The sequence below is a fragment of the Rhinolophus hipposideros genome, assembly GCF_964194185.1.
Source record: "Rhinolophus hipposideros genome assembly, chromosome: X".
NCBI classification, from domain to species: domain Eukaryota; kingdom Metazoa; phylum Chordata; class Mammalia; order Chiroptera; family Rhinolophidae; genus Rhinolophus; species Rhinolophus hipposideros.
In genome coordinates this window covers 54,841,399-54,851,065 of record NC_138046.1, presented here as the reverse complement: position 1 = coordinate 54,851,065, position 9,667 = coordinate 54,841,399, and positions in this window count along the sequence as shown.

Below are 9,667 nucleotides of genomic sequence, written 5' to 3'. Positions count from 1 at the left end.
TCACCCCAATAAATTAAAAAAGAAAAAGAAAAGCATGGGTGAAGGGGAAAGCCCTGTCATGTTGCTGAACGTAGAGCAAAGGGCTTCAGTTTTTCACCGTTAATTATGAGATTAACTGAGGGTTTGTCATATATGGCATTTATTGTGTTCAGATGTTTTCATTCTATACCTATTTTATTAAGTGTTTTAATCATAAATGGCTGTTGTATTTTATCAAATGCTTTTTCTGCATCAATTGATATAATCATATGATTTTTGTCCTTTATTTTATGTATATGATGTATCACTTTGATGGATTTGCGGATATTGAACCATCCTTGTGTCCCAGGGATGAACCCCACTTGGTCATGGAGAATAATCTTTTTAATGCATTGTTGCATTCGATTTGCTAGAATTTTGTTTAGGTTTTTTGCATCTGTATTCATCAGAGATATTGGTCTGTAGTTTTTGTGTGTGTGTGTTGTTCTTGCCAGGTTTTGGTATCAGGGTAATGTTGGCCTCATTAAATGAGTTAGAGAGTCCTGTCTTTCTTCAATTTTTTTGAAGAATTTGATCAGGATTCGAATTAGATCCTCTTTGAAGGTTTGGTAGAATTCACTATTGAAGCCACCTGGTCCCGGACTTTTGCTTTTGGGAAGGTTTTTGATGACTGATTCAATTTCGTTACTGGTGATTGGTCTGTTTAGATTTTCCAGTTCTTCATGGTTCAGCCTAGGAATGCTGTATGTTTCTAAGTAGTTGTCCATTTCTTCTAGGTTATTGAATTTTGTGGCATATTGTCCTTCATAGTATTCTTGGATGATCCTTTGTATTTCTGTGGCATGTGCCATAACTTCCCCTTTTTCATTTCTGATTTTGTTTATTCGTATCTTCTCTTAGTGAGTCTAGCCAAGGGTTTGTCAATTTTTTTAATGTTTTGTTAATGTTTTTGTTAATGTTTTTGTGATTACTGACTGTTTTCTAATCTCCTCACCTTCCTGCTTATCCCCAACCCCCTCCCATCCAGCAACCCTGTTTTTCCTCTATGTCTCCAAAACTGCATCTGATTAGTTCATTCACTTATTCTTTTTTATATTACTTTCAGGTACACAAGACAAAGTAATACTTAGACGTTTATCATTTATATCCCTCAGACTGTGTGAACCCCCTCCCCGCATCTACTGTCCCTCTGACATCGCACAGAGCCATTACATTTCCACTGTTTCTATTTCTAATGCTGTAGTTGGCATTCATTATTGTTCAGCTTCAGGTGTACAGTGCAGTGATCAGGCATCCACATCATCCCTGAGGTTGCTTCCCAAATGAGAAAAGTTTCCATCAGATACCCTACAAAATCTTTATAATTATTGATTACATTCCCCAAATTAATTTTCAATTGATTACATTCCCCAAATTAATTTTCAATTGATTACATTCCCCAAACTAATTTTCAAAACCCCATGGCCATCTTGTGATTACTGACTGTTTTCTAACCCCCTCACCTTCCCCCTTATCCCCACTCCCCCACCCATCTAGCAACCCTCATTTTTTCCTCTATATCTCCAAACCTATTTCTGATTAGTTCCTTCACTTATTGTTTCACTTATTCTTTTCTTTACATTCCACATATAAGTGAGATCATATGGTATTTGTCTTTCTCTGTCTGACTTATTTCACTGAACATAATGTTCTCTAGGTCCATCCATGTTGTTGCAAATGATAAGATTTCTTTCTTCTTTATGGCTGCGTAATACTCCATTGTATAAATGTACCACGGTTTCTTAATCCAGTCACCTACCGATGGGCATTTTGGTTGTTTCCATATCTTGGCTATTGTGTATAGTGCTGCAATAAATATATGAGTGCATAAAGATTTTTGAATTAGAGTTTTGGATTTCTCTGGATAGATGCCTAGGAGTGGAATTGCTGGACCATAAGGTAGTTTTTTTTCAGATTTTTGAGATACCTCCATACTGTTTTCCATAGTGGCTGCACCAATCTGCAATCCCAACAACAGTGCACAAGCGTTCCCTTTTCTCCACATCCACGCCAGCACTTGTTGTTTGTTGATTTATTGATGATAGTCATTTTGACTGGGGTGAGGTGGTATCTAATTGTGGTTTTTATTTGCATTTCTCTGATGGTTAGTGACGTTGAGCATTTCTTCATATGGCTGTTTGCTATCTGTATGTCTGTTATAGAAAAATGTCTCTTCATGTCCTCTGCCCATTTTTAAATTGGGTTGTTTGTTTTTTTTCGAGTTGAGTTGAGTGAGTTTTTTATAAATTTGTGATATTAACCCCTTTTCAGATATATAATTGGCAAATATCTTTTCCCATTCAGTAGGGTCCCTTTTTGTTTTATTGATGGTTTCCTTTGCTGTGAAAAAAACTTTCTAGTTTGATGTAATTCGACATGTTTATTTTTTCTCTTACTTCCCTCGCACAAGGGGATATATCAGTAAAAATCTTACTCTGCGTAATGTCTGTAAACTTTCTTCCTATATTTTCTTCTAGGAACTTTATGGTTTCAGGTCTTACATTTAAGTCTTTAAGCCATTTTGAATTCACTTTTGTATATGGTGTAAGGAGGTGGTCCAGCTTCATTTTTTTGCATGTGTCTGTCCAGGTTTCCCAGCACCATTTATTGAACAGACTCTTTACCCCACCGTACATTCTTGTTTCTATTGTCATAGATTAAATATCCACATAGACATGGATTTATTTCTGGACTCTCTATTCTGTTCCATTGATCTCTGTGTTTGTTTTTATGCCAGTACCATGCTGTCTATATTACTGCAGCCTTGTAGTATAATTTGATGTCAGGTATCGTTATACCTCCCACTTTGTTGTTATTTCTCAAGATTGCTGAGGCTATTCTGGATCTTTTATGGTCCCATATAAATTTTAGGATTATATGTTCTATTTCTGTGAAAAATGTCCTTGGTAGTTTGATAGGAATTGCGTTCAATCTGTATATTGCCTTAGGCAGTATGGACATTTTAACTATATTAATTCTTCCTAACCATGAACATGGTATGTGTTTCCATCTATTTGTATCTTCTTTCATTTCTTTCTTCAGTGTCTTATAATTTTCTGAGTACAGATCTTTTACTTCTTTGGTTAAATTTATTCCCAGGTACTTTATAGTCTTTGGAGCAATGGTAAATAGGATTACTTTTTAAATTTCTCCTTCTGATGCTTTATTATTGGTATATACAAATGCAACTGATTTCTGAATATTAATTTTGGATCCTGATACTTTACTAAATTCATCTATCAGCTCTAATAGTTTCTTGGTGGAGTGTTTAGGGTTCTCTATATAAAGTATCATATCATCTGCATATAATGATAATTTTACCACTTCCTTACTGATTTGGATGCCTTTTATTTCTTTTTCTTGTCTGATTGCTCTGGCTAGAACTTACAGCACTATGTTGAATAGACGTGGAGATAGTGGGCAACCTTGCCTTGTTCCTGATCTTAGGAGGAATGGATTTAGCTTTTCCCCATTTAGTATGATGTTAACTGTGAGTTTATCATATATGGCCTTTATTATGCTGAGATATGATCCCTCTATTCCCACTTTCTTAAGGGTTTTTATCATAAATGGCTGCTGGATTTTATCAAATGCTTTTTCTCATCTATTGATATGATCGTGTGATTTTAATTTTTCATTTTGTTAATGTGGTGTATCACATTAATTGATTTGCGGATGTTGAACCACCCTTGCATACCAGGGATGAATCCCACTTGATCATGGTGTATGATCTTTTTAATGTATTGCTGAATTCTGTTTCCTAATATTTTGTTGAGGATTTTTGCATCTATGTTCATTAGAGATATCAGCCTGTAGTTTTCTTTTTTTGTGGTGTCTTTGTCTGATTTGGGGATCAGGGTGATAGTGGCTTCGTAAAAAGTGTTTGGAGGTCTTCCCTCCTTCTGGACTTTTTGGAAGAGCTTGAGGAGAATAGGTGATAACTCTATTTTGAACGTTTTGTAGAATTCACCTGTAAAGCCATCTGGTCCAGGGTTTTTATTTGTTGGGAGATTGTGGATTACTGATTCAATTTCCCTGGTGGTAATCAGTCTATTCAGGTTTTCTGTTTCTTCTTGAATTAGCCTTGGAAGGTTGTACGCCTCTAGAAAATTGTCTATTTCTTCCAGATTGTCAAATTTGTTGGCATATAGTTTCTCATAGTAATTTCTTAGATTTTTTTTTTTTGTATTTCTGAGATGTCTGTTGTCACTTCTCCTCTTTCATTTATGATTTTATTAATTTGGGTTCTCCCACTATTTTTTTAAATGAGTCTGGCTAAAGGTTCGTCAATTTTGTTTATCTTCTCTAAGAACCAACTCTTGGATTCATTGATCTTTTGTATTGTATTTCTGGTTTCTATTTCATTTATTTCTGCTCTGATCTTTATTATCTCTTTCCTTGTGCTCCCTTTGGGTTTATTTTGCTTTTCTTTTTCCAGATCCCTTAAGTGTGAAGATAAACTGTTGATTAGTGATGTTTCTTGTTTCTTTAGGTAGGCCTGCAATGCTGTGAATTTCCCTCTTAGGACTGCTTTCTCGGTATCCCATAGATTTTGGGTCGTCGTGTTTTCATTTTCATTTGTCTCGAGATATCTTTTGATTTCTTCCTTGATCTCCTGCTTGACTCATTCATTATTTAGTAATAAGTTATCCATCCTCCATGAATTGGTGTGTCTTCCAGTTTTTTTCCTGTAGTTCATCTCTAATTTCATAGCACTGTGGTCAAAGAAGACAATTTGTATGATTTCAATTTTCTTAAATTTATGAAGACTTGTTTTGTGGCCTAACATATGGTCTATCTTGGAAAATGTTCCATGTGCACTTGAAAAGAACGTGTATTCTTCAGCTTTGGGGTGGAATGCTTTGAAAATATCGATTAAATTCAAGTGGTCTAATGTTTCATTTAAGGCTGTTGTTTCCATTTTGATTTTCTGTCTGGAAGACCTTTCCCTGCTTGTCAGAGGTGTGTTGAAGTCCCCTACTATGATAGTGTTACTGTTGATCTCTGTCTTTATGTCAGTCAATAGCTGTTTTATATATTTAGGTACTCCTATGTTGGGTGCATAGATTGATAGGTAAATAGTTATTGCCATTTTTAAATTTGTAGTTAGATTGTTTTCTTCTTTCTTCTATTTACAGTATTTCTTGCAATGCTGGCTTGGTGGTAATAAATTCCTTTTGCTTATTCTTTTCTGGGAAGCTCTTTATCTCTCCATCAACTTTAAATGACAGCCTTGCTGGATAAAGTAATCTAGGTTGTAGGCCTTTGTTTTCCATCACTTTGAGTGTCTCCTGCCACTCCCTCCTGGCCTTCAATGTGTCTGTAGAAAAGTCATTTGATAGTCTTATGGGAGTTACCTTGTATGTAACCCTCTGTCTTTCTCTTGCTACTTTTAGGATTCTCTCTTTGTCTTTAACCTTTGCCATTTTAACTGTAAAGTGTCTTGGTGTGGAACAGTTTGGGTTTATCCTGGTTGGAACTCTCTGCATTTCCTGGGCTTGTATGTTGGTTTCCTTCATCAGGTTAGGGAAGTTTTCGGACATTATTACTTCAAACATGTTCTCAATCCCTTGCTTCCTCTCTTCACCTTCTGGTATTTCTATGATGCACATGTTGTTGCGCTTGATGTTATCCCAGAGGTCTCTTAAACTATCTACATTGTTTTTCATTCTTTTTTCTTTCTGTTGTTCTGTTTGGGTGATCTCTGCTAATTTGACTTCTAAGTCACTGATTTGATCCTCTGCTTCATCTCACCTGCTGGTAATTCCTTCAAGTTAGTACTTTATTTCGGTAATTGAGTTCTTTAGTTTTAACTGGCTGTTCGTTATGATTTCTACATCCTTCTTTATGTCGTCTCTGATCTCCTTAAACATTCTTATCATCGGTGTTCTGAACGCTGTCTCTGATAGATTGGTTACCTCTGTTTCATTTGGTTCCATTTCTGGAGGTTTCTTCTGTTCTTTTATTTGGGAAATGTTTCTTTGTTTCCCCATTCTGGCTGATTGTCTGTGTTTGCTTCGATGTATTGGGTGGATCCCCTAGAGTTCTTAGTTCTTGCTGGGTTATTTTATGTAGTAGGTTTCCTTTATATTTGACTTTCACTACTTTGTTCTTCTCCTCTGTGTGTGCTCCAAAGGTGACCTTTTTGTTATGTATATTGTCCTGTTAAAGAAGATCTTTAATTGCTTTTCGCTTATGAGTAGGTGGTGTTAACTCGTAGGGTGACTCGTTGTGACACTTGGTTCTGCCCACCGCAGGGTGTTCTGCTGGGTGAAGGTTGACCACTTAAATGTGGTTTGGCCTCTATGGGCTCTTGTGCCTGTAGAGAATTCCTTCTTGGTGTGTCACTTGTAGGTCAAACCCAGTAGTACTCTGGTTTGGTCTGGAGTTGGCCTCTGGGTATGTTGAGTCTTGTGCCTCTTAAGCTGTGCTCAAGTCTCTTTGTTTTAGACAGAGATCTAGATGATATGACCCAGCCTCCTGCACAGTATAGGTGTGTTCACAGGACAGATGTGAGTGGAAGTGCTGTGCACCATTGGCCTGAATCATATAAATTCCCCCAATGAATGACCATCTATGCTCTTTTTCTCCTTCTGTCATCTTTATGCAATAAGCCCAACTAGTTCCAGTGAACCAGAGGGTGCTCTGGGTGCAGGATTGGCTGCACTAGTTGTAGCCGCCATTGCTCAATGTTCCTCCTACCTATCTTAATGTGGCTTCTTCTGTATATCTATAGTTATAAGACTTCTATTGAGATGGAATTCAGGTGATGCTATATAGTTTAGTTGTAATTTTGAAGTTGTTGTGAGAGGAGGCAAGTCCAGCATTACCTACTCCACCATCTTGACTGGAAATTCTCCGTTATTTTTTTTAAAACATGTTTATATTGGCTACTTTGAAGTCTTTGTTAAATTCAACATCTGGTCACTTTAATAGGCATTTTCTGTTGCCTGCTTTGCTCTCTGGGTATGGGTCATACATTCCTGTTTCTCTGCATGTGTCTTGCAATTTTTTCCAATAATAAATTTTAGTAACTCTGAGTACTGGTCTTCTCCCTCTGGAGCTTACTATTGTTATTACTTGCTTGTTTGTTTAGTGACTGGCTGAATTATTTCAGTGATGTCTACTTCCTCCCTGCTATATGAAGTCTCAGAGGGCACTGCATTGGGTATGCCCACAGTATCTCTTGGATGACAGTGGTTTTGGTAATCCTCTCTTTACTGTCTCTTTCACAGTTGGCCGTTAAGCTCCACTAATAGGTAGTTGATTGCTTTTTTTGTTTCTGACAATGTACTGAGGCATAAGTTGCTCCACAGATTCATGGAGTAAATGTGCCTCCTTTTCAGAGATAGTTTTTGAGGGGGTAGGGGTGAGTAAACAGGGCAATCATGTATGATATATTAAAGAAAGAGGCAGACTTTCTCTGATGTTCTGATCATGTCTTCCTCTTAGACAAGGATTGTGAATCTGAGTTTTGGTGATGTCACCTTTACATGTGTTCATGCCTATCCTCCAGATATAATGCTAAGCCTAGCATGCATGCCTGCCCTATCCCCTCATAGAGCTTTTGCTTTTCTGTTTCCTTTCCCTAGCTGCTATGGGTTTCTACAAGTGCCTTCAGTATATGAGCTTTGATGTCCTTCCTGTAGATTAAGTCTTTCATTTACTAGGGGAAATAAGTCTGGTTGGAATTTCAGCAGTGACTGCTGTCTCCCTCTCTTAGCTGGCACTATGAGGCAAACTTTCGCAGATTTTCTTTGATTTCTATGAGAACACCTAGTGGAGTTTCTGGAGTAAAGCGTGAAAGTGAGTGCAAGCCCCTTTATGTCTGTGGCCCTCAGAGAATTCAAACTCTCATGCTAGCCCTTACTCAGTTTTTAGAAATTTATTAGCAATTTCTAGCTAAATTTTCTTACTTGTCTACATGTTGTTTAGTGGTGTCTATCCCCGATAAGCAAATGCTTGGGTCCTATTTCTCCCTCCATCAGTCTCTCTCTAGATTCAGGGTAATTGTTTCCCCATCACCTCAGTTCTCTAACGGTTTTTAAAAAAAATATATTGTTTCATAGTTTATCCAACATTTTCCCGTGTTATAAGTGTGAGTGGCATTCTTTTCAGCTCTCTGTTTAGACCTTAAAACAAATGTCTTGTTTATTTTACAGCTTAAATATAACGTTTGATTTGAAGTTCCCTTTTGTTTCCACAATCTCTTTCACTCTAGTGACTTGCAGTGGACAGGGAGTTGGGTTCTATTCTCAGGAACATTTCCCTTCTTATCCCCAAAGCGTTTCTTGTATTTGAGAAGATAGTGAGGGAGAAGCAAAGTAAATATCTTATTATATGGCTGTCCTTAGTAATATTGGCCACTGTCTGTTGGCTCACCATGAAAAGGTAATAGGTTTAATAATTTCCAATGACCGAAATTCTCTTCATTGTCAGTCATAAAGCTTTGTATTTTTTCCTGTCCATTTTCTCTTTGAGGTATGAAGGAAAATTTTGTAGGAATAGAAATGAAACTCCATAGCATAAAAATTTAAAGTATTGTTCCCTTTCAGAGCCAGCTACAACCTGGGTTTGACCAGGTAATTTGGGTTTAAAGTAGAAGGGTGGAATCCTTCTCTCAGAGTCCAGTGAAATAACACCAGGAACAGTAAGGGTGGGGTTATAGTTAGGACAATGACCCCAACCAACCTTGCTTATTCTCCCAGAGGGACCTTGATTGTGCCTAAGTCTTTTTTTGCGTGATTTTGTGATGACTTCAGTTCTGTATTTGCCTGGTGCAGTGCTTCTGATGTTTGTGTCAGCCCAGACCCAAAAGTACAGGAGACCCCAGGCAAAGAGAATTTGCCAAGGCATATGGTCTTCAACGCAGGAGAAAGCAAGTGTTACCACCCATCTGAATACCCATGTGCACTGTAGACACGGCTCACGATTTGGGGGCCAAAGCAGTTAAGCTGTGAATTGGCATGAGTTGCCTTTTTAAGGCACTAATGGTGGAGAAACAAATGCCATTGAGAGCCTTACTCTTTAGGTCTGTAATCTGAAAAACCATTACCACTAACATTCTAAAGGATTGATTGGGGAAAAGGTGAAAATAAAATTCAAATCATTGGGTTTAGGAAAACAAACTGGTTAAGCATTATCACCTGCAGCCAAATAAATCTAGGTTCCAATCTAGACTCCTCCCTTTACTGGTGTGTGATCTTGCATAAATCACTTACACTCTTTGAGCCTCACCTCAGTCACATGGTGCTGGAGAGTGAAATAACACTTCTTTCAGAATTGCTTGTCATAATTAAAAGAACTAGAAATATGAAAAAAATGGACTGTGAATGTCAATGATTTATATCACGTCTAGACCACAGTGTAGAAAAATTAGTGTGAGGTCTCCATGTATTCTTTTCCTTTGTTGCAGTAGTATCATGATTAGTCTGGATCTCTGGGGAACTAGAAGGAACAGAACCTCTCCGTATTCAACCCTTATGAAGTTTGAGAAATAAACCTTTGTTGTATTAAGCCACTGATGTTTTGAGGTTGGTAGCTATCAGAATATAAGCTCAGCCTAACCAGACAAATGCACCCAAAGGTCCTCAGAGTTAAGCAGCTGAATCACTGGAATGCTTATTGAAATACATGTTATATGTGGTAA